This window comes from Molothrus ater, chromosome 4, assembly GCF_012460135.2.
Source record: "Molothrus ater isolate BHLD 08-10-18 breed brown headed cowbird chromosome 4, BPBGC_Mater_1.1, whole genome shotgun sequence".
Classification (NCBI taxonomy): Eukaryota; Metazoa; Chordata; class Aves; order Passeriformes; family Icteridae; genus Molothrus; species Molothrus ater.
The window spans coordinates 45,211,733-45,237,638 of NC_050481.2; the positions used below are offsets into that span (position 1 = coordinate 45,211,733).

Genomic DNA, 25,906 nt, shown 5'->3' on the forward strand with positions numbered 1-25,906 from the left:
GGCACCCCGACAAGAATTTGGCTTGGCTCCATCCTCTGACATCCTCCCTGCAAATACTTACATTGATGAGGTCCTGTCAACAGGTCCCCTCTCAGTTTTCTCTTCTTGAGGCTGAACAGGCCCATTCCCTTCAGTCTTTCCTTATAAGAGAGATGCTACAGACTATAAACTCATGTGGTTTTAAAAGCAGGCTGTGAATCCCTAATAAACAGCTATTGTGTTTGGTTTGCCTCTTATTCAAAGTAGATTTTAATGACTTTTCTATTTCTTACCTCAGGAAAATGTTCATTTGAAGTTTACATTGAAGGAAGGCTCAGGGGAGACCTAATCAAGTCTATAAGTACCTGAATGGAGAGTATAAAGCAAACAGAGCCAGGGTGTTTCCAGTGGTGCCCCATGACAGGACCAGAGGACGTGGGCACAAACTGAAATGCTGGAGGTTTCTTCAGAATACCAGAAAACACTTTTTTACTGTGAGGGAGAACAACTGAAATGTTGCATAGTCTTCTTCCTTGGTGTTGTTCAGAAGCTGTCTGGACGTGGCTCTGGACAGCCTGCCCAAGGTTGATGCTACTTGAGCTGGAGGGTTCAATCAGGTGACCTCTCTTCCAAGCCCAGCCAGGCTACAATTCTGGAAATCTGTGATACACAGCACACTGTTCTTAGGCACAACTGGGACACAATCAACCTTATTCAACTATTTATTAGGACTACACCAATCATTTTACTTACAGTGCCATAGAGAGTCAATGTGCTTATGAATTTGGGTTCAGAAAACTTTGGCACCTTGTATCGACTTCAGCAATTGTTGCTTTACCAGACATTCACGTGTATATTTTTGTACATATTTTACAAGTTACTCTGCTGAGTTCTGCCCAACATTGTATTGTAACTAAGAAAAATGAGGCATGCAGTTTACACAATATAAAGAAGCTAATGTGATCAAAACGTTTTCTCTATCTAGATTCTACCTGTACTTACTGCTGTTGAATTGTTAAAACGACTAAAATAATTATAGGACTAACACAGTGTATCTGGTAATATACTCTCAGAGAAAGAAAATAATTCACATAAATATGTGGAAATTGTGAACCAAAACTATGATGTACTGTTGCTAGAGTATAATAGCATTGTACATTTATTATTTCTTTTAATTTTCTTTTTGTGAAAAGTAATTCCACAGTGGCTTTCAGTTAATTAATAGCTGTTTTTAGTTTGTCAAGTTTCAGTAAAACATTTTCCTTTTCTACCTTGCAAGTATTTTTATAGACGAAGACTGCCATCTACTGATTTTACATTTCAGCTTTCCTTAATTATTTTAAAACTGTCTGGTAAATACTAGTATAAGTACTGTAATCCCTCCTTAAACTAATCTCATATTCAGAATCACACAAATATTTAGTACCTGCTCTAATTTTTTCTTGCTTCATCTCAAATTATAAATACTTGTACAATTTGTTTGTTACTCAAGTTTCCCAAATCTGACATTGATGAATTAAGAAAATTAATTTTAATGTTATATTATTGAATAAAGATTGGCATAGATATCATTCTAGCTCTAAAATTTTAAGACCAACAGCTCAAGAGTTACTCAAATAATTTAAGTAACTGAGATGCACGAGACATTCTTTTTAAATGCTTGTTAAATGTTCCAAAGATGCTCATTATTATTTTTACTTTCTAATTAGGCAGCAACACTTGCAGGAACGGAAACATCTTCAGAGGAGGCAAAAGTATGTAAAGCTAAGAGAAAGTTGTGGAAAGCACTATGCAAAAGAAGCATAGAAATGCTCCAGAGGATGTTTAGGTTATAATTAACCTTTATTGGTCAAGGTAATTACATTCTTGCATAAGATGCAGAATACTTCAATACAAAGAACTGAACTGGTAATTAAAAAAATCTAGAAAAATTAAATACAAAAGACTAATGAGATACCAATTTTTTGGAAGCAGTGGAATCATAGAGCATCTGACCTACTTGATTTGTTAATTCACTTTGTGAGAGTTAATTGTTCACTTCTGTTCAAACACATGAAAGACTTATTTTGCTGTGCATGCTTATCACCATGTGTGCAACCTTACTGAGATCCCTGGGTTTCACTAAGAAAGTGGTGTCCACTGTGTGCAGGTTCTTTTCTCAGCAGGAGTGGTCTAACAAGATTATTCTACCTTTATTTCCCCTTTGACTTGGACAAATCAAAAGCCTCTCAAAAAAAGTCTCAGCTATGCAAACTGAGGAAATCTTGTTAGTTTATCCACTGCCCCTAAATTCTCTAATGGTAGCAGAAGTTGTGACAGGATGCAGCAGAAATGTCAAAGGACTCCCATGATTAGTTCTGTGTATGTTAGCAATTCTATTAGATGTTTTTGGAAAGCACTGAGAATTAGTATAGAATGTTTAATCATTTTTTAGATTCAGACAAGTTTTCTCTTTTCCTCCTTTTCAAGTTTTTTGGGAGGGAGCTTCTTCTCAATTGTCAGGAATCAAATATTTTTCCCAGGAGCAAAAGGAATAGGACAACCAAGTGAAATGGTTAGAATTATAGTAATTTAAATTTCAAGATCTGAAGAGAGAAAATAGTGGCCTTTCTTGACTTTAATTTAATTTGCATAATGGAGAACCAATTTTACCACTGCATAAATAAGAACCTCTGAGGAAACTTGTAATCCCTTAGGAATGAATATGAGTATCCCCAAAATCTCTCATCACTATTAACAAAACTGGCTCACCTGCCTTTGACTTCCAAGGTCCACAGGCCATACCAGCTGATTTAACTTCAGTCAGATACAAAAGATCCTAATTGCTCAAAGGGCTGGAGGGAAACAAGAAAAATTCTTGGTTTTGTTGTTTTCTGTACCTGTGTTTTCTTCATCCATTGGTTGGTTTTTGGGGTTTATATAGATTGTATTTTAAATAGTAACTATGAAAATAATGAACATGGTAAGGCATGGTAAAAATAAAGTATACAAAGATTTCCCTGATGTTACTTAAGGAGTGAAGTATTTAATGTTAAACTAAGATCTAGTTTAAATAAAGTAAAATGTATGTTACAGATTCAAAATTGTCATTTAAACTCCACAATGGACAAAATCAGTTTTAAAAACTTAGTAAGGACTGAAACTGAGGCACAGTGCTTGAAGTGTCTGGTAACTTTACTAACATATTCTGTTTACAGTACTGCCATGTATTTTTTAATTCAACAGCTCTTTAAATCACAATGATCTAGGAAGAAGCTAAATAAAATTTGTCCTGCAATTCTTATAACATATTAAAGTAGAAGCAGACTATAGGAAAAGGTACTTGTGTTCTTCAAATGCTTTAATAACTTCAGTTATTTTACAAATAATTTACACTAGAAGTGTCATTATATTTCCTTATTCTTTTCTAGTATCCCAGTGTGTTTACTGGTTAATGAACACCTCAACCTGCTGGCCTGAAAGTTTCCAGAAGGCAAGTTTCTCAAAGCCATTGTAAACTGCTGCATTCAGAATTCCAAGGACAGGTGTTTACCCACAATACTTGTATATAAACTAGTGAAATACAAGGCAGGTTCATTGGGATAGCTAAACATGTGGGAAGATATCTGAAAACAGAAAGCACTAGGAATGTTTCTAAATAATTCACATTATGAAAAATTCTACGTTGTTTGTAAGCATTGGATCTAAAGGCCACTTTTTAAAGGTTGAAAAGGTATTTGATTATTTTTGAAGGGAAAGAAATATCTGAAAAAAAGGCCAAGAATTTGTATAGAATTTGTGCAATTCTGTGGTGAGGATATTGCCTAAGCATGGGTATTTTGCAATTCCATGGTAAGATATTTTATTGAGATAAAAACATGTATTGCTTGAAAAAAAATTAAGATCACGTGTTCTGACATAAGTTAGTTCAAATATGGTTTTCTACTCCTTTGGTAAGCCTACTGGGAGATACCTACTGTCAGATACCACTGCTGGAAGCTTTTATTTTCCAGATTCAGGGATAACTAGTAGATGCATTTCAGAGACAATGCCTTATCTGCTGTTATCTGCCACTTCAAACTAGAACGCTAGCTAGTAGTTTTAAATGTAAATAGGTCATCAGGGACTTTAGATACGATTGCAGAGTCCCTTCAAGTATCAAAGCTGGCTGCTATAAGAGCAGCATTGCTTCCTCTCAGCAGCGAGCCTAAGCCTCCCTCCCACGCCTGTGGCTGCTGCAAGGGACACACGCACAGGGTGTGACAGTGGGAGCGACAGGGAAAGAGCCAAACCTCCCCTTTGGTGCCCCTGTCTTTGTCCAAGCAAAGTGACCACATGGTTGTAATTAAAGCCATCAGATGTGACAAAGCAGCAGCAAAATCCAAGCTAATCTGCAGGTTAAAACCAGATGTTTCTGGTGGAGTCAGTTACACTGTTTGGAAGAAAAGGCTCCAGGAATATTAGCCAACCTTGCTTTGCAAGGATTATGCGGATTGTGACAGGCTTTCAAGTCAACATCCACTCATTTTAGTATTTTGGAGTGATGTGAAATTTAGTTTCAATACCAGATTCCTCAAACAGATCCTCTTTTGAACAGGCCAGCGTGGATCAAAAAGGAACACACTAAGCAGGTGGTCGTTCTGTGGCTCTGAAATACATTGTGCAGGATGGCAATGGCATTTCTCTAGGAAACATGGCTATAGTTAATGGAAGTGCATTGGAAATTTCTGCATTTCCAGCTCAATGCAGTCCCACCATTCACCAATTCACAAAAGATCTGCTGCTCCCAATCTGGCATTGTTTAAAAGGTGTGCTGGCTCTCACATAGCCCGTGTGAGTGAATCAGAACTTTCATTACACAGCAAAGGCACACTGATGACAAGAACAGAGCAATAGTATTTCTAGGAGAACAGTTTCATAAACCATCACATCATCTCTAAGCTGTCCTGTTCCTTCAGGATCCTACAAAATAGTGCCAAAAGAGAAGTAGCATTAAAAACATGGCCTCGCTTATGCCACAGCTTTGGCAGAAAATGCAAATGTGTATCATCTCCACAGCTGTGTTGCCTGTCCTGATCTTGTCAAAGAACAATTTGTCACTGCAACATTGCAGTAAGTAAGTGTTATGCTCCTATTCATGCAAGGTGTGAGATAGTGCAGCATCCCTACTTTTTCTGAAGAATTATCACTGGTTACCAAAGATCTTCTGGCAAATTTGATAGAAGCTATTTGTAGCCTCCTGGTTTCTTTGCCATATTCTTGTTCTGATAATTAGGGTTTTTTTTGGAAAATAATCCCACATTTTCTCCTGGACGTTCCATTCCTGCTGTACCCTATTAGCTCTACCACATTTCATCAAAAGAGATAATATTATTCACTTTCCTTATGTTACATTTTCCTCAACTAAAAGCTGGAATTAGAGTATTATGAATAAGTAACAAAAATAAATATTTTTACTAATGCTTTTCAGAATTCTTTCAGTAGAAAAGCTCATGGTTAGCTCTTTGGGAGCACTACTGGTAAAGAAGACCCTGACCCTACAGTATCTTTTCCTAAGGCTTTGGTCACAATTGTGAATCAAATGGGGAAACTGAACTACCTGAAGATTAACCCAGAAAGGAAATCCATGACAATTTGCAGTCAAGTTCTTTATTCTGTTCTAGACGCAAACACGAATTAAACTTCTATAGATACTTTTAGATACATTGCTACTCAGGTATCAACTGAAAAATACAATCCTTTTAACTGAGCGAAAAAAAATGGGATTACTTTTACAATGTTACTTAGAATACACAATCCTGAGCATTTCATTTTACAGAAAACGGTTTGCTGCAATGCTCTGCTGCAGGCAATACAGTGTAATATATGGTAGAGATAATTCATGCTATATAGATAGATATATGTGTGTATAAAATATTGTGAAGGTCCAAAGTTATGCCTTTGACCACTCTGGCTGGGAGCAGAGTTCTATTCTCATTGTAACCAGTTCCCGGACAGCGTTAAAGTAATATCAGGTCTGTTACTGTATGAAAGGGACAGTCCCGGACCATCATCGATGACTTCCCCTGGCATCTGCACCTGTGAGACAGCATCTAGACCTTCCTGGACCATGAGTAATGGAATGTCTCAAGGAACTCACAAGACCTGCACCTGGGTATGATTACATGTGCGGTACTCAGGAACTGGTATCACTCTACTACATGTGAATAGAGCCTCTGCCTGGATGCTCAGACATTCGTCTGAGTCTATAGATTCATTCGTCTTTGTCTGTTCCTGCACATGTATGGACCCCGCTCTGCATGTGAAGAGACACAAAGAGACGTGTGGTCACCTCTGCCTCAGGCAGAATAAACTGTATACAAGCTGGCCGCTGGAAGCCCTCGGGTGAGCTCCTGGGGAAACGCTGTCACTTTGTCAGTGGACCCTGGCTCACCCAGCGCCTGCACCCGGGGCTGACGCTGTTCAGGCTGTGGTGCTTCTTTTTCGAAATTCTATTTTTTGTTATCAATCCAATAAATCTTTGTTAAATTTTTCATAAATTTGGCTACCGATTTGATCATTTATAACAACAGGATTATGTTTAAATAGTCGCTGCATATTATCGAACGGTATTACACGCCTCGTACACACAAAAGGGTTGAGGCAAACACGTCTGGTCTCTGCCGCTCTGGGAATTTCACCCGTTTATGGACAGGAAAGAAACCACGGACCTCCGCTGGGACGGGTTCGTAGAACCCCTGAATACCCCGGGACGCATTTCCCGGAGAGGACCCGGGATGTCGCTTGTTGCGCTTTGGGGACGCGCGTGCGACAGCGTTCCGTGCCGCGTTCATCGTGCCGGTGGGGAAGAGTCTCCGTTCAGCGGGGCCCCCTCCGCGGGTTCGGCTGGCGGCTCTGCGCCTGCAGCCCGGTGCCCGCTGATCTCACTCGGAGCCCGGCTGCCCACTGACCCGGTCGCGGCTCGGCGCCGCCGCCATTTCCCGCGGCCCGGGGTGAGGTGAGGCGAGGTGAGCCGAGGTCAGGGAGGCGCGCGCCCACCGCGCCTGCGCAGCGCACGCAGCCCTCCCCCGCCCCCTGCGCAGGCGCGGCGAGGCGCGCGCGCGGAGCGGGGATCACCTCCCCGGTGTGCCGTTCGTGCGCACGCGCGGCGGCGGCGGCGGCCCCGGGGTGCCGCGGGTTGCAGTGCGCGCCGGCGCACGCGCGGTGGCGCGAGGCACCGCGGCGGCCGGCGGCGGTGGGGGCTCGGCGGCGCAGGCGCAGTGGTGTCGGGGGGACTCCCGGGCCCGGGTGCTGCTGTTCCGCCGCCGCCGCCGGAGGAGCAGGAGCGGGAGGTTCAGTCGGGCAGTGCCGGCGGGCGGCGGGCGCAGGGCTGCGCGCGGGGAGCGGCGCTCGCCGGGGCAGCGCGGGCGGGCAGAGGCAGCGCGGGGCCAGGTGAGCAGCGATCGCGGCGCGGGGCGGTGCGGGCGGACCCGCCGGGCCCCGGTGTGCGGTGGCGAGGGGAAGGCGGGGACGCGGCGCGGAGGGGAGCGGTGGAAGTTTGACAGCTCTGGCGTGTGTCTCCCGCCGCGGACCGGGGGGGCGGGAGTGCAGTGGCTGCCCTTGGGCGGGCACGGCCGCGGCCGGGGGCGGGGGGCGCTCGCGGGGCACCCGCTAGGCCCGGTGACCCACTTTGCTCCTGTCACAACTCCCGGGCGCGTCGGGAGCGCTGCCCGCCTGGCCCCGCGCCCGCCAACCGGGCAGGCCGGGCGCAGGACTCCGCGGCATCCCCCGGGCCGGGCCGCGCCGGACCGAGCAGAGCCGCGGGCGGCACCTCCCCTCGCGGCCGCCGCTCCCCGAGGCGACTCGTCCCGCGGCCGCCGGGGGGACGCGCCCGGCCCGCCGCCCCACGCGCGGGGGAGGTTTCCGCGGCGGCCCTGCGAGCGCGGGTGTTTACACGGCGGGCGGGCGGGCGGCGGTCGGTGCCCGCTCGGCCCCGGGCCCTCCCCGCGGCGGGACAGCTCTCAGCTCTGCGGGGCCTCGGGCTCCGGCGGCGGCGGGAGCGTGCCCCGCGCTCTCCCTGCGGCAGGTGGGCTGGAGCTGCGGGTTGCGTATGCACTTGTAGGCTTTTTTAACCCACCTCCTCCCCCTTTTTTTTTTTTTTTTTTTGGTTCCGATAACTTTATTGCGATAACTGCAGCGTGTTCACTCTCGTAAAACGTGCGGGATTCTCAGTAGCCCCGGTCCGTTTTCGAGTTCCTACGGCCTTAAAGTCAGTGTGTTAAATACTCCGTGCATGCAGGTGTGAAATACGACCAGCGAGGGACTGGAAATCCGTGGTACTTCAATTTTGTGTTTGGGTTAAGGTGGATCAGGATTTTTGGTTGGTTTCACTTTCAAATTCCAGATACTTTAGGCCTCGATATAAATTGGAAATGGTTTTTTTTTTCCATGAGGAGGAGTGCTTATGAACTAATCAAACATGTTTGCAGTGAGATTTTTGAGGCCGTTGTTTTCATGTGCTGATAAGAGTTAACCTACCAAGATGCACAGGGAAAGTCAGGTATGGCTTTGGCTGGAATATGAAACTGCATGTAGAGGCACAATGGCCAGTCATAGAAGCTGATGCTCTGAATCCTTAAAGTAGGTTTGTTTTTTTTTTTTAAATGACTGGTTGACAAACAGTGCTTTTGGTGGCAGTATTGACTTGACCTGGCCTGCCTCTTCCTTGCTGCAGCTGCACCAGCACAACGGTTCGTGGAATTGTGTCCCATAACTAGCTTGAGGAAATGATCCAGGTTAAAATTAACTACCATGTTTTTATGTTTTTGTTTTTTCTTTTTAATGTGGTTATATTTAACCTGTATAATTTCTCTGGCTAACAGGTGTGACAGGAGGCAAGAGGATTGTTTAAGCAAATACCCTAGAGAAAGAAGTACTTGAGAAATACACCTCGACTGTGGTAGTCCTGGCAAAGTTCAGTATGAGCAGTTGCAGTTGTTTCACAATGTTCAGTTTTACAGAAATAATATTGACTTTGTTTATAAATATCTATGGGGTTTGGGCCTGTTATTTGAAATTGGACAGCATTTGAATGTTGTAACAGAGGGATTCTACTTGAAAGTAACTCTGCTGTTAATTTTTTTTTATAAATTAAAATATTAATTTTCATATGTATCCACTCAAGACACTTCCTCAAACTCATTACAGACATGCTTTCAGATTACCAGGCATAATGTGTTTGGTTTAGGTTCCTTTTGTAGAATATGGCAACTTTGCCTGAGAATTTTGTTGGTAATGCAAGGGTTACTGCTTCTTAACAAGCAATTCAAACAGGGAAAAAACCCTCAGACTTCCGGGTTGATATTTAATAGTTTAAGGTGCCATTCAGCCATGCCTTGTTTTTTATTTCTTCCGCTTCATGTTCTTGCATGGGAAAGTTTTAACACATTTAGGTAAAATAAAAGAATGTGAGGAAAGCAGTGCGTTTTCGTTACTAATGCTCTCCTAAGGACCCCCAAACCTCTGCTGTAGGTTACTTTAGTCTCTTTGTACTAAGCACTTTAAAAACGGAGTGGTAATTACCTTAAATTTAATTTGCAGTGTTGGTTAATTAGTTTCTTAGTATAGAATTTCACAGAAGTCATGAATCTTTGTGGTTGAATTGGTCTTGCAAAAGAAATTGCGGCTTTTAAGAGCTTTGAACTTTTGCTTTTTCCCCTCCCTATTTTAAATTTCTGCAAAAAGTTTAATATTAAATGTGAGTTGATATTAAATAGCAGTAGAGGTATTGCCCCCCACCTTCTCCATATGTTCTTTATATGAAATATTTTTATCAACTTGGAAAGTTGTGAATTTTTTATTAAAAATGAATAAACCTGTATTGAAAATAGTTGTGAATCAAAAATGCAGCTTGCTGCACTAGGTAATTTCCTCATTTGAAAGCAGCTCCTATATCTATGCTTTCCTTCAGGAGACACATATAATTTGTTGTCAGTGCCTCATGGTTTCAGCTTAGTTTTATAGATGAAGACTATGGATAGCTCTCCTCTTAGAGTAGAAAATTAGTATCCTAATACAGTTTTAAATTCAAAATATAGTTCAGAAGAAGGGGAATTACAGCTGAAAGGTGCCTTTTCATCACATTGTCATGAGTTATTTTTTCTTGAGGCAAAGGCTTTGGTAGATCTCTGAAGTAAAGAAAAGTTTATTTTAGTGTTTCAGCCTTTTTAAAGTACTAGCTTCTTTATGAACACTGCAAACTGTGAAGGCCAAATGTGAAAGCAGGTGTAGAACTGTTTCTGAGGATTGGTGATGTTAGTAGGTAGTGGCATAGCAAAGTCAGTAGTGATTGTTCCTGCCATTCTTACTTTCTGTTTATTTACTTTGCAAGGTATTTTTAACCTTTCAGCGTTAGTGAACTGGTTCACCACTGAAAGGGTGGCACAAGACCAGGAGAGTCACCAGGCTGTTGGGAGAACAGTGTCTGTTTTACAGTAGCTTTATCTCTAGAGGCAAAAAAAGTGTGAGACTACAGATAGTCACCAAACCATTCAACTGTTTCTCTCATCTTAAGCTTACACTGAATTATTGTTAGTAGCAATGATATTATTATTTTGGATTTAGTGGTCTTTCAGAATAAAAAGACGTGTTGGAAGCACATCTTCATTCCCGTAGCAGAATCTGAAATTAAAGATCTCAGTGTCTCTCTGTAACTCTGGCACAAGCAAATTTGGGCAGATCTGTTAGGAAGGTACCTCTTTGACTTCTGTAGGTGATCCATGTGGGGAAAGGAACTTACTAGGATCGTTGGTTATTTTGTTAACTCAGTGGGAATCTGTAATAATTTGAAACTCTGACAGATGTTACACTGTTTATTTGTTGTAGGACTTAAAAGATGTGAAATGCAAAATCACAGAGGAGAAAGAAGACTCAGGGTTAATGTAGCTGCCCTGAAGGGTTGAATTCTCTATCCCTACTGCTGCCACAAAATGCCTTTGTCATGTAAAAGCCACTTTAATTTTGGTATGCCTCACCTCTGAGTGTTTTAATTTATAGTCTTAGTGTTCTCTTACCATACTTTTTGTGTGTATTATAAATTCTTTATTATAGCTACTTTTAGAATATATAGTCATATACATAAAATGCTTTGGTCCACTGTGGTTGTCATACATTTAATATAATGTGGAAATAACAAGGTTTCACAGATTCTTTCAACGGTTTAGAGCTGCACACTTTGGACTCTTTCCAACTGTTGCATTTTGTCATTAAAATCAGTGAGTAAATTTCCTTATTCTGTACTGATGTTCTGAGTATATTATGAAATCATCATTAATAGTATTAATATTTATAAAATATAGATCCTTAAAAATTAGTTATATATATGAGATTCAAGAGTGATAATAACATATTTGGAGTGTGATGCTTTTGAAACTCAGTATATACTATGGGCATTCCTCATATTCATGATAAAAATGTAGCCAAATTAGGAATAGATGTGGCTACTTCAATGCTTTTTTGTTAAAACTATGTGTGTGATCATCTCAGAGTATGTGAGAAGGTTTCAGTTTTGAAGCTAATGTCATTTTACCAATAATGACAGCCTGGTACCACAAGATAAGTGGTGTTAGATAATTATGCTTTTGTTAAAACACTTCTTGGAGTAAGACAGATCCAGTTAAAGTGGTTTTTTAAAATAAATACATGTGACATAATTATTCTATAGAGTTCTTTCTAGAGTTCCACTAAAAAGGATATTTGCAGGTACCTCTGAGATGGTTTTGGTTTATGTTGTATTGTGTATATGGCCAGATCCATAAAATAATATGGAGGAGTCAAAATTGATTTAGATGGGTTTTGTGTGTCTAGCTCCAAATAAAATTGATGTCTGTCTTAGAGGATTTCTAGGTTTTCGCTGGTAAAGTTTTCCAAAGTTGAACACTGAAGTTTTGTTCTCATTCACATCTTCCAGAATCTTATCATAACCGAGCATCTTGGCATCTAAATCTGTTTACTATTCATAAATTAGGCAATCTGTAAATTAGGCCTTCACTTGTTCAAAGGCATGTTCAAACCACACCTCAGGCACACCTATGGAATTGGACTTGGACCAAAACCCTGTGGTGACTCTCCCTTTTGTTCAGAAGCACAAAGGAGTGAGGAGGAAGAGGCTTTGTTCATGTGTCCTGTAAAAAAAAAGAAACGCCCAAAGTAAACAGCAAACCAACAAAACTCCAAAGCCTGGAACCTCACTTTTCCTTGCAGACAAATGATTGAAGTCTAATTGGGCTAAAGAGATATACTAGGCCAGTTTTCTTGGAGGAAAAGGATATGATTTATATACCTATATTTTGGCCTGTGTTCCATTTAAAATTTTGAATGCCATTACAAACTAGGACTAGAATTACATCTCTTCTTTGCTGCCTTAGAGAGGCATGCATACTTCTGGTGCTGCTCTGTCCAGTAAAACTTTACTTTTTATTTTTGCTTCCATATTCTGAAAATTGCCACTGAAATGAAAAGTTAGGAGTTGATGCATCTTCTCAGTGTGATGCAGAGCCTGCTGAGAAATTAGGGTTTGAACCCTGAAGACTAGAGATTTGCTTTCCAGTTTCTGTGATCCAGGTTACTGTGCTGTAACGCTGTGCTGCTGGACAAATGAGAGCACATCTCTTCCCCTCTGCTGGCATGTTAAAAGAATATAATACTCCTGCTTTGATGGGAAAAGCTTAGCTATATGTATGGCAAGGACAGGGACCTGGATTGTGAGTACTAACCTTACCTATGTCCGAGGCCTCCAGAAACACGTGAGGGCAAAATACTGTGTTCACTGGTTGCTTATATAATATAGTTTGTGTCTCTGTTAAGTTTTGAAAGTCTTGCTGAATGATGCAACTCTCCCTGGCTTTGGTACTTAAGATCCTTTGGTACTTTGGATCCTTTTTATAGATCCTTTTGTGTGGAATCCCCTTTTTGTGCCCTGTTTTAGTGAAGACTCTGCTGCTTTGGGGTCTGCTACAACCAGAGCAAGCCACAGAACTTGCTAACCATGCTGCATAGTAGTGGTCTTGCTGTGGGACACTTAGAAAAGGAGGAATACCTGGGAATGGGCTGATCGTCCAGCATGGTGTCAGAATTTAAAGTACTTTCTAGCTGGGAGTAGTATTGCTAGTGACCTCATCTACAAGAGTTTTCAGCTTGCAGCATCACAAGTTTGTGAGTGTATCTCCATTGCTTGCAGAAGAATGATCCCAGGTCCCATAAGCACTTCATTATCTGCTGAACTGGTAGATCTCCAGAAAGTTTCAGCACTTTCTTCATTGAGGCAAGTATTTGTGAATGTAGAGGCCAGGCTGGCTGGTAAGAAGTGGCTCTTGTGGGAGGTTAATGTGTGAGTTTCCTAATGTACGTTAGAAACACTGAGGAAATAAATATATATTTTTACATCTTAAATTATGATCTTAATGAAAGCATGAGATACTAAGCTGTCTAATAAAAAAGGTACTACAAAACACATGAATACAGCTAATTTAGTATTTCAAATTCTGAGAATCCTGCTGCTGTTACAAATAAAACAAAAGTCTCCATTTTTATGTTTGAGTTTTTAATGAAGTAGTTAATAATAGTTTCTGGCATTTAAGGGCATTTGAAGTGCTTGGTGGCTATTTCATTGCATGTTCAGTGTAATGTCAGTGACTGCCTGTTGGATTTTGGCTGTTACTGACATGCACTTTGGCAGAACAGTGTTCCAATAGTTTAGAGGTTGCTGTTGAGAAGATGGTTGTGAATACAGAGAATGTAGACTCCTGCTGGTGTGCTAAGGTAGAAGGTATGTAATTTTTCAGATTACTCTTGTTAGAGATATGTTAAATGTTTGGATTTTCACCAGTCATCCAAAAGCCTCAAGATAGGAGAAAAAACCTGTCTTGTTTCATGTGGTAACTTTCCCACCTTAGTTCCCCAAAGCTTAATTTGAAACAGGTGAAGTTGTAAAAAGATAAAAAAATATTTTGCTAAAAGCTGCTTCTTTCCTTGGCTTAATAAACAACTAGGAAATTTTCCTCGATTAAAAGCTGTAGGGAGGGAGTTGCCTTTTTTTAAGCCTGATTTCCTAAGAAAATGTGATTTACGCTTTTTCCTTGTTTTCTCTCATTCTTTCCTTACATATTCACAGTAGCTTTTGAAATAGTTGATCAGTTGTAGCCATGTTTGTAGGAGGGATGGAAATCACATACCGTAATGTTACCACAGGTTTTGGGAAAATGGGCAAGCTGGATATAGAGAAATGTGTCACTGCCCTCTCTTGAGTGAGAAATAATGCAGTGGGATTTTGGTACTGACCTTTTTTTTTAACATGCACTGGGTCTCTGTTGGGTAGGAGACCAGGAGTTGTTTGTGTCATCAGGGCTTGAGGAGACAGGAGGAATATTGTGCTGTTTGGAAAGGGAGGGGGACCAACAATATCATAGTGTGACATTATAGCAAAATAATAATAAAAATAATATTTTTCTGTCAGCAAAAGAACAAAATACAGTATTTCCCAAATCAGATTTCCAGTAAGTCCACTCCTCTGTCTTGTAACACAGAGTTACTTGTGGAAAAGCAGGAACTGAATTTATGTCTAGAATGGCATTTCTCAGCTTCTTTCCTGTCTGGCCTGTATTTGCATTACTTATTTATCATAATAAACAGCAGACTGAAATCAACTTGAAGGTTTTTATGAAGTCTTAGTAGAGAAATGTAGCATGTCCTGCTGGTTGGTTTAGAAAAACTGAAAATCTTAGTAATGCTAAAAGCGAAGAAAACTTCATTAGCTTGTGCTGCTTTTGTTTCTAGAGAATTCTCTGCTGTATAATATAAAATATACTTGTCAAGACTCATAATCTTCACAAATTTTAATTTCTCGATTTTAAGTATTAAAATGGTCCATTTAAAAATATGATAACTAACTGCAAAATAGTTTTTTTATGCTTGTGATTGTTTTAAAGTAGTTTTCATAGTAACAACAAATACTCTAAAGGAAACAGGGTTTTCCTCCACGGTGAGTAGAAAAGCAAGTGGCAGCATGAATCACAGCTTCCAAGAACTGTCAGAATAGAAATGCAGATTCTCTCTCTCTCTCTCTCTCTCTCTCTCACACACACACACACACACACACACACACACACGCACACACACTTTCCTGTCAGTTTTAATATAGTAATGTGATTTAATAAAGTTTTCTTGCCATCCACAGCAGCAACATCCATTATGTGTAATCAAGCTACTACTAGCAGTTGTGTGTTTGAGAACTACTGTTCAGAGCTAGTATGGTAGTTCCACTGATAGCAATTTTACATATCATATATTTTTCTGGAACTGTTTATGTTGTTAAGATGTTCTACTTCATTTTTTAGTATAGTCTTTTTTTCCAGCTCAGAAGCATTAGCTAAACATTTTGTGCTGCCCTAGAGCTTTTCATGATGTTTCATAGATAATAAGATAGAGTTTCAGCCTTGAGAAGCTTGTGATCTGATTTCACTGACATAGAAAATGATGACTGTGACCTCAGAAAGGGGGACAAGGATTCAAGTTAATAAGCGAGTCATAGTGAGTGAATTAAACAAATTCTCATTTCTAAGAAGATAAGATCGATCAGCAACAAGTAATATGAGAATATAGAAGCAAAAGGCAGCATAAAGCAAGTCCAAATAATATACATATTTGGAGGAAAGGAAGCAAAATATTTTTCAGGATCTGGAAAGCATAATGAGATCAGAAAAGTAGTCTGGATCAAGAGAAGGTAGAAGGTTTAAGGTAAACTTAAGGTAAACTAGAAGGTTTAATGAAATAGAGCAGGAAAAAAGATCTATAGAAACTTACAGATTATGTTGATCGGTTTAGCTCTTCTGAAGAAAAAAAATGAGACAGGAAAATGATTTGAGAAAATGACAAACTGTTTTGATCAGTTTGGCAGGGAGGTTAGGACACAAATTCTACTAATAAGATATTTTTTTTAACCCTTTAAGAAATATAGCTGTCACTTGAACTTGCTTTCAAAGTGAGTGGCAAAATAACAGGCATCTGTGCCTGAAAATTTCATCTCAGGCATTCCTGTTGCTCTGTTGCTACCTTCTATTACACACAATTTTTCTGCAAGCTGGAGGACTTCATATGAATTTCAGTACAATTGAGAGTGGGGCTATAGAAGTTTTTACCATCAGTGGTGATTGACATACTACCGTTTTATCCAAGTCAAAAGGATTACAAACTTTTTTCACTAAAATAACTGAAATTGCTTTTCCAAATTATTTTAGTTAAATTTGTACTGCCTTTATATAGACAATTAGATTTATGGTTGATTTAGATTGAGTTACATTAAACTTTATGTTGCCAACAGAGGAACTAAAAATAATGTTCATAAACTGGCATAGATTTTTTTAAAAATGCACCTTAACTTCCTGCTCTATAGAATATATTTTGCCATTTCTTATCTACATGCTGGTATTTGATTCAAATCATTGATTTTTAACATTTCATATGTCATTTGACCACTTAGAAAAATAGATATGTAGGTGTTAATGCTCTGTATTTCTTATCCCATTAGACTTGGCAGTAGATCTCCTTCAAACATTGACATTCTTCTTCCCCAGGCTGACAGCTTCTTCTTTCTATGTTATATGTACTGGGAGACAAGGTGGTAAAGAACAGGGGTTTAGAAGTTACTTTGTTTTGGCTATTTTATGTCAAAGGGAATCCGTCAATCCTTGCATCCAATGGAAGGGAATAGATTTATGTATGCCTTAAAGGATATGCTTTGCCACATGGGAGTGCTGAATAGAAAATATCAGCAGTGGGTCGGTCAGTAGCAGTAGATTTTTCCAGCAGGATTATCATCACTTAGATGATATTACCAAGTTGGTGCATGTGAATTTAAAATACAGCATGGTGTGTAGTAGTACAGAATTAATGAGCTGTAGCAGGTGGGGAGCTCTTTCTTTGTTGAATAAGTAGAGTGGTTGTGTATAAAAATCTGTTGTATAGTTAGCTTTTGCTCAGCACATCTTACTGTAATTGCTTTTTTGTTAGTGAGGGGAGTTTGATTGATAAGGGGAGTCTTGTGCTGTTTGCATGCCATCTTCTCTGAGAGTTTCTAGTTGTGTGCTGAGGCAGTTCACGTGTGCTGTTTGAACCATAGTACACACAGTTAAGATTTTATTGATGCAGTTTCTTTCCAGAAGTTTGCATAGTGTATTATTAATGTTCTGCAAGGTCATAATACAATCTGAAGCAATTGTAATGCAATAATTGTAATATTGATGTTTTGTAGACATCATTACATCTGTAAATTTGGTGTTACCATTTGCCTCATGGGTTTGGATTTCAGACAGTGCTAGAGCTATGTAAAGGTGGTGTGCAATGTTGTAGTACTCTTCATGAGTATTTACATCATTCTCTTGAATAGAAAAATTAGAAAGTGAATTTTTTGACAATTTAAGGATGCGTATGAAATTACTGAAATGGCAGGAGAGAAAACAGAAATAATCAAGGGCTCATCCCCAAAAAGGCTTTTCAAACAGATTTTCATTAAATGATGGGGTTTTTGTTGTTTTTCAGAAGACCGTGCCAAAGAAGACTTTTACTCAGATGACATCACATTTGGACTACTAATGCTACCCACCCACTCTACGAGGCACAGTGTATTTCTAGGTAATTTAAGTAAGTATGTAGATATTATTGCTACTAGAACAGTAATGCTTTAAGGAGAAACAGCTCTTTTTCAACCTCAGGCAAGGTAGACATTCCACTTCAATTTGAGATTTAAATTAATGGTGTGCGTGGGCAAGAATAAACTTCAAATAAGCTTTTTATAAGCTTTTATCCTGTACACTGGAGCATGGAATGAAACAACTGAACTGTACCTGAGCTGCCTTGGAAACTAGAAGGAAGAAAAAGCCCAGACCTTATGAAGGCACTGTCCCCAGCAGTGCAGCGTGCTAATGTGGCCTGTGGTTTCTGGGACTAATCTAATATCACTCCCAGGGATGTGTTGCAGTGAATGAGCATATGTGCTGCCATGCTCACTGCTTTTCTGAGTGTTTTTTTTGTTTGTTTGTTTGGTTGGTTTTTTTTGTGTGGTGTGGTTTTTTGTTTGTTTTGTTTTGTACTGGTTTTTGGCTTTTTTTTTGTTTTGTTTTGGATTTTTTTTTGCAGATGCTCTTGTTGAGGTGATTTAATACCCCATTCATGTAAGGATATAACAGAAGAATGCATCTTAAAGGGTTCAATTACCACTATCTCTGTTCACATGTCACCTTATTTATGAAAGAGTTGCTTCTCCCTGCTTCTTTGATTGGACACTGTGTACTGTCCAGCTGAGGATGGGCCAGGAGGTGCAGATTTTCATCTTTGCAAGATTTGTCCATCTTGTATCTTGCAGTAAGGTTGCTGATTGCTTTGTGCATGCAAAGAGGGAAGCACAGAGCAGCAGGGTAGTTTGTTTATGGTTCATCTTTTGAGCAACAAAGGGATTTTGATTCAGTGTATCATGAGGATCATGGCCATGGCCCTCTGTAGACTTTGTGTGTGTGTTTTTATGTTTCATCTTTCTAAGTAGGTATTATTTTTCAGATGTTCTGTTGTTTTTTTGACTGGGTAAAAACATAGACTTTTATACTGGGTCAAAAAACCCCAAGAAATCAGTCTATTTATGTAGAGCAGACATTGTGCCAATCTTGTTGAAATGGGATTATTTTGTCTTGCTGGCAGAAAGCCTTCCTGTATTCCTAGTGGCTTATAATGCATTGGAGGTGCTTGGTCATACATGAAATATGGTCGTGAATGGAGTTACAGGTAGCAGTGCTTGTAGTTAATGATGCTTTCTGTTACAGAACCCTGGTTTTAGTTGCTTATAATTTACTATGACTTAAATCTCTGTTCTATGTCTCCTTCACCTAAAATTTGACCAAGCATCAGTTTGTGTCTGAGGATGAGTTTAGAGGGAGGAATGTACTGTTTTCTTGATGCAAAATGCAATGAAAATTTTGCCACTGGAAAAATAAAGCACCTGCATATGCTGGAGCAAGCACTCAAGGTTTTAGGAGAAACAAATTGTTATGCTGCAATATTTTTTTCTGCTATCCCACTTACATTAGGCATCATGATAGATTTCTGAAAATATGTTTTGTACCAGTTCAATGAATTTCCTAAATCCATTTCATCTGTCCAAATCAGATGAGGTAGATATGTTCCAAATCCTTTTAGTCATAAGCAGACAGGGCTACTGAGCATGTTCTAGCTAGACTGTGAGAAGTAAACAGGTCTAATCTCCTTGACTCCATTGTAGTGTCAGATATAAACACTGAGTAAGAAGATTTTCTTCTGTACTCTGTGCTTTTCCTTAACTTTATCATGCATGCACTGTTGATTTGGTCCTTCAAATTAGGCTTCAGCAGTATATTTCCATAACTGTTGTTGATTTTTTTTCCCTTCAGTTTTTCTCTATTCTTTGCTTTTTCTCTTTATTGCTTTTATGTGAACATTCTCTAATGTTCACAAGATCATTATTTTATCATAATAATATTGATTTTTTTTGGACAGTGCAGGCTGTGTGTGGTTAAAAGTTATGAAATACTTCTTTTTGAGCAACCTGAAAACCTCTATGTGTTGTGCATCTTTGATATTGCTTTTCAAGTAACATTTTTAAAACATGAAGACTGTATTTGTTCTGAAATGGAAAGGCAATATAATATACTTAAAATTTTCAGATTATGTACATGTGAAAATTTGTATAGTGTCATCTTTCTTAAAAGACAGTTTTTCTTTAGGAATTGCTCTAAAGAGATCTGATTTTTTTTGTTTTCATCTAAATTTAGCAAATGTAGAGAGAAGCCCATTCTTTCATTTGCAAAATCTTCTGGAAATCTGTTTGGATCTTGTGTACTGAACGTCAGTGAAACTAGGTAAGTCTGAATATTTTGGTTATTCTAAGCAACTAATGAATTAATTGCATGTGAAAAAAAAAGGTTAAAAAATCCTATTTGTAATTTACAGTTCTTGGAGAAACTCTGGCATATAACCTAAAATCTAGAGGATTAAATTATAAAGTAAATTACATAGCCCAGAAAATAAAGGGCAGAGATTAAGCAGTATATTCCTGGCTTTACATCTTAGGTAGAAAGCTGTGTATACACCAAATATATTTTATCTAGTGTTTCTTTAATGAAGTTATTGTATTCCACAGATCCCTTGATGAGCTTCCCTTAGTATTTCTTTGTTCCTGTGGCTGTTCTCTGAGATGATGTTTAGAACCAGGCTAATTTCAGTCTTACAGTAGACTAATATTCCTGTGTCATTAATCTGATTTTTCTCAATTCTCATAGTTGGTTAGCACAGGATTTAGAGATCAATTTGAGTCATTGCAGTAAGCCCATGATCATCTTAACCCCTTTTAAATTTTGAGTTAGGGGAAGTTAAATCACAGTAGTACTGCTTACAAACCTTTCTCAGATTATATCTGACTTTCCAGGGAAAAAACAATACTGACACCTCTGTCTAAAAGTTCAGAGATGCAAGAATATTTACGTTTCCCTTACTGTATTTAATAGCACAGGTAATAGGAGGAAATGAATAAATAAATGAGAGAAAGGCTGAAAGAAATCAGGTAGAAAGAAGAAGAGAAGTAAAATACTTGAAGTGAGAAAACAGGACATAAAAGATGAAGTAAATAAGTGAAGAAAAGAGAAATGAAGCCTAAGAAATAGGGATATCTAGATTTATGTCTTCTGCTGAATTGTGGCACAGAGGAAATAAATTTTTTGTGGAACCCAGTAAATAGTCTTTTGTCATGTTTTTGTTTTTCAATTGTGAGGCATTAAGAAGACTGCTTACAGATTTTTTCTGAAGTCTTTCAGTGCCATCAAGTATTCTGTTTATGACATGACATCTCTTTTGATTAGTCTGGTTTGAAAAGGTAGGGTTTAACTCCAATGTATGCATTACAATTGCGATTTGGATGATTAAAACTGCTTTGGAGAAAATCTCACTGTTGTCTCTCCTTACCATTTGCTTGGCTCAGTGTGTTTGAACTATATTTCTTTCTCAGAACACTAGTCTGTGAGTTCTGCTGCAGGGGCAGAGTGCTGTTCTGTCTCTACTGGGGACATGGAGTTCTGCATCAATCATGAAATTCCTGGAAAAATTTGAATGGTCCATGTGATAGTGATGTTTGCTTCTGGAGACCAGATGAAATCTAATCCAAAATAAACCCTCTTGAACAGCTAGCATAGGAGTGTCAGCACCAGCTGCTTTGATCTACTGATCCATTTCTAGGGTTTCAGATTACTTTCTAATGGGGACAGAGCCATAGTTGTTCACTTTGGTTATAGGTCAGTAGATGAGGGCAGTGAACCTCTAAGACATGTATCTCTGCTTCAAGTACAGCCATGAGTTTGGGTGCTGATTTTGAAAAGTTTTGAAGTGCCAGAAATACTTCTTTTCAGTTTTTGTAATATAAACTGTGTTGATGAGACAAATAAATTCTGTAAATGACAGTGGTTCAAACGATTAAATTGTACCTGCCTTTTGTAATTCTGATGGATTAGTTGGTGTTTTTTTCCGTGCTTGTATTTTTAAATTGTTAAACAGAGGAGTCTTCTGATTTCTTTAATTTTATAATTTTTGTATAGAATTTGAAAATATGTATGCTTCCCACCCCAGGTGTTTTGCTTGAGCTGCTCATCTGCATTGATAAAACCCCAAGGCCAGTGTTTTATGGCAGTCATTAAGTAAGAGCAACACAAAAAATGAAAAAGAGATGGTCTTTGCAGGTTTTTGCAGTTATTACCCTTTTTTGTGCCTTAGCTGTCATGAATCACGACAGACTTTTTTTTTTTTTTGGCCTGGAATGAATTCCTCAGTTGTTAAGGTGTTGAAAATCTGAGTAATATTTAGGTGCTGGTGTTAAATCATTTTATCTTGAAATAGCAGTTGAAAGAGTAGTCTCCATCTGCCCTGTTTAATTTTAAGTTCAGAGTTTCCCAAGAATTTTGCATACTTAACCGTAGTATAATAACTCACACATCTAAGCCAGTAATTAGGACTAAATTCAGCTATGTTTCTTGTTTATTAGATATTTGCAGAATCTTGACCTTGGCTTTCAGCATTTTCTCCAGAAAATTTCCAATATTCAATGAAGATTTCTGTTGATAGGGATGTTTCAACCTACTGTCTTTAAAAGTATAATCATTAATATCCACCCAAAACTATTAAGCTTGTAACAGCATAAGTAGCAGAAGCATTTTGAAACTGTTTGAAAAAAATCACTGGCTTTAATAAAAACAATGACGTTATTTTCAGTATTATTTAATTTGTTCAGAATTGAGATATAAGCCTCAATTTAAACTGAAGAAAAATGTTGAGAGTCAAAATGTGAGTTATAAGCCAGTAAGTTCTGAAGACTCCTCGTGAAGTAATCTTGCCTTAAGAATATTTCACTGTTATGTTGAAGTGCTCTGTTTGTGTATTTTTCATGTGTTTGGTATAAGTAAACTGTTTCAAGCTTGAATGAGTGCTTAAATACAATACAGCTGTTTTCATTTCCCTGTTAGCATATAGCCTGAGCATAAAATTCATCTTAGTTTCAGGATTTCCTTGAATATTGATAACTTTTGTTGTCCCATCCCTTAGTACCAGTGTTTCATGGGCCACTAGCAAGATCCTAGGTCTTTGAAACCATTCTCACAATGTGAGCAGAGGGAATTAAATAAAACCTGATTGTAAGTTTGTTTTTTTATAACTGATATGTTCATTGTAAATTGCAATAGCTATAATACTTTTATAAATATTTCTTAGTGTTGCTTTTAGGGATTTAAGAGCTAGATGACCTAAGTCAGGTTTTGTTAATTGAGCAAAGAGCCCTGTGAGGGATAGAAGCATGCACTGTGAAGGGGCCTCTGTCCCAGCAGAGAGGGTCTCTGATGGTGGCAGTGACTGCCAGAGTGACTCCTGGATGGTCAGACAGGGAGCTCCCCTTAACCTTGGGATCTCAAGAGTGCAGAGAAGACTTTGAGGGGCAGGAAAGGAGCATTCAGAAACAAGTATCTTGGTACACAGAAATAATGTTCTGTGAAAGAAAAACTTGGGAATTGTAGAAGATAAAAATTAAAAAACTGAGGAAGGGAGTTTAAAGGCACGCAAATGTAGCCCTAAGTAGTTGATATGATTTTTTTGTTGGGTATTTTAGATGGTAAAAAGGACTAATAGTTCTCACAGATATAACTTTGAGGACACATTTGAAAATTTGTAGAGTTTATATGGGGTGTCAGAACAGAATCTGAATTTCCAAAAAAGGAGCTGAGTTTTTGACCTTTCCCCACGCTTAATCTAATCCTGAAAATTCTTATCTTAAATATTGTAACTGCAAAGTTTTTAAGAGCTTGGTGTAGAATTTCCTGATAGGTTTTGTCTTTGAGTCAATAGCATGATCTTAAAATATTTTTGAAGGAATGGGAGACACATGACAGAGTTTTACTATGAGCATTGAATTAGTCTGCAAGGTATTAACAGGCTTCATTATGAAAATTCCCTGTGCCTGAAGAGTAATATTCTCATCATAATTAATCAATTTAATTTACAATTAAATTGACTGGAGCCAATATTTTGAAGGTGATACTGGTATATGAGAAGAAGGAATTTGTTGTTTGTCCTTTGCTGTTTCTCTGGTGATCCTCAGAAGGTGATTTCAGTAGGTTTTCTGGACTTAGCACAAGCTCAGAAGGTTTCAGAGGAGAGAGTGCATGCTTCTACTGCTCAGGAGAAGAAAGGAAAAGTGAGAAAATTTGTTATCTACATAAATAAATAAGGTTTTAGAAACACAGACTGTTAAAAATGTTAAATGTTAGTGTTACTTTAAACTATAATTTTTCTTTGAGCTTTGTTTCCTGAACATTCAGAAATTCAGTTGTGTTCAGTGCTCTAATGTTTGAATTAAGATATTCTTCCTTTATTTCCTTTTAAGAATATATGCAGAGTGATTATAGTAAAATTAAATTAAATTTTGAGTTGATTTTATATACTTTTTTTCTGTTGCTGCATTGCTGGTTTTGATTAGTTCATGCAGCACTATCTCTTTTGTTACAAGAATGTAATTTTCTACCTGAACAAGTCCAATGTGACTGGATGCTGGCTGGTTTTATTTCCTTTGGTTCTTGCTTGTAGCAGGGTGGCAAAAAGATACTTAGCATCTATACCCAAAGTGGTTACTGAGTGTTTTGCCGAAAGTTGCTAGGGACAATAAAACTGAACTTGTTTTTGTCTTAGTTTTGTTTATTCTTAAGCCAAAACAAGAGTTATTTCCTCTCTGTATCAATTGCAAAACTCTTCTGGTTTGTTGCTTTTTTGGGAGTTGTGTTTCTGTTTTGGTTTGGTTGGTTGGGTTTGTTTTTTTCTTTTTTTTTTGGGGGGGGGGTGTCCCTTTCCCTATTAAGGCACTTCTTGCCCTTGTGACATGAAGTACTTCTTGTCCTTTATCTCAAGTCTTGCAACAGTAATTCCAGTTGAGCCCAGATTCTTCTGGGCTTCTTCTTTTCTTCTGACAAAAGAGTAACTCCAGTGTTTTCTTTAGTGAAATTAAAATCTGGAATTCTCTAAGTATAGTGTTGAGGATTTTTTCACAGTGTAAGCTTGTTTTTTCAATAACAGGTAGTTGTATTGAGGGATAAAGTGAAAGATCTGGCAGGCACTATAATGCTAGAAAATTAAGTTCTTTACTCCTGTTAAAGTCCTGTTAACCATAGGAATATAATAGCAAGCATGCTAATACAGAAGTGTGTTTTGCCACATATTTTTTGGATAGAATCATAGGGTTGGTTTGGACCTCAAAGATCATCCAGTTCTAATCCCTCTCCTCCATGAGTAGGGAATGCCATTCACTTGATCAGGTTGCTCAGGATCACATCCAACCTGGCTTCGAACACTTCCAGGGATAGGCCATCCACAACTTCTCTGGAAAACCTGTTCCAATGCCTCAGCACCTTCTGAATAAAGAATTTTTTACTAGTATCTAATCTATATCTTTGCTCTTTTAGTTTTAAACTGTTTCTCTTTGTTCTGTATCTGCTTGAGTAAAAAGTTGCTCTCCCTCCTTTTAAAAGCCCCCTTCCAAGTACTGGAAGGCTGCAGTGAGGTTTCTGTGGAGTCTTCTCTGCTTCAGGCTGGAGAACCTCAGCTCTCTCAGCCTGTCTTCCATAGGAGAGGTGCTCCAGTCTTCTGATCATCTTTGTGGCCTCCTCTGGGCTTGCTTTAACAGATCCATGTCTTTCTTGTGTTGAGGATCCGAGAGCTGGATACAGTCACCCCTTGTCACTGGCCTTGATTTGGACATAGAGTCATTCACCACAACTCTCTGGCTGTGTCCATCCATCCAGTTAGTTCTCCCTCCAACAGTCCACCATTTAAACCTATGTCTCTCCAATTTGGTGAAAGATCTTGAGTGGGACCATGTCAAAAGCCTTACAGAAGTCTTTGGATGACATTGCTTGGTCTTAACCTTATCAGCTGTTGCTCCATCATAGAAGGCCACCAGATTGGTCAGGCATGATTTGCCCTCAGTAAAGCTGTGCTGGCTGTCTCTGATCACCTGCTTGTGTTGTATGTGCCTTAAAATTGCTTCCATGATCTTCCCAGACGCAGAGGTGAGGCTCATTGTTCTGTGGTTCCCTGGATCTTCATATCTCCCTTTTTTTAAAAAATAGGACTGATGTTTCTGTTATTCAGTCAACAGGGTTTTTGTGTGACTGCCATGGCTTTTCAGGTATGATGGAGAGTGGTATGGCAACATCATCTCATCAGGTCCCATAGACTTGCCTATTCAGTTTCATCAGGTGGTCCCAAACCTGCTCTTCTCTTACAGTGGAAATACACTGAAATGACCATCCCCTAGTGCTTCCCATGTTTTGTCCTTTTTTCAGTTACCTCATTCATTTTCCTTTTGTTA

At 39.1% G+C, this 25,906-nt stretch overlaps 1 protein-coding gene across 5 annotated transcripts in view; it reads left to right on the top strand.

Annotated features, from left to right (window-relative positions):
* Positions 1-7,228: 7,228 nt before the first annotated feature.
* The window catches only part of CLOCK (clock circadian regulator), a 64,234-nt gene continuing 45,556 nt past the window's right edge, over positions 7,229-25,906 (top strand). For 2 of the 5 annotated variants that reach the window (XM_036381799.2, XM_036381803.2), the window contains exons 1-3: positions 7,229-7,389; positions 17,530-17,631; positions 19,788-19,874. The gene's annotated coding sequence lies outside the window, so the exon portion shown is untranslated. Of the gene's footprint in view, positions 7,390-8,252; positions 8,274-17,529; positions 17,632-19,787; positions 19,875-25,906 lie in introns of those variants that run through there. The other 3 variants (XM_036381802.2, XM_036381800.2, XM_036381801.2) reach the window with 3 other exon arrangements.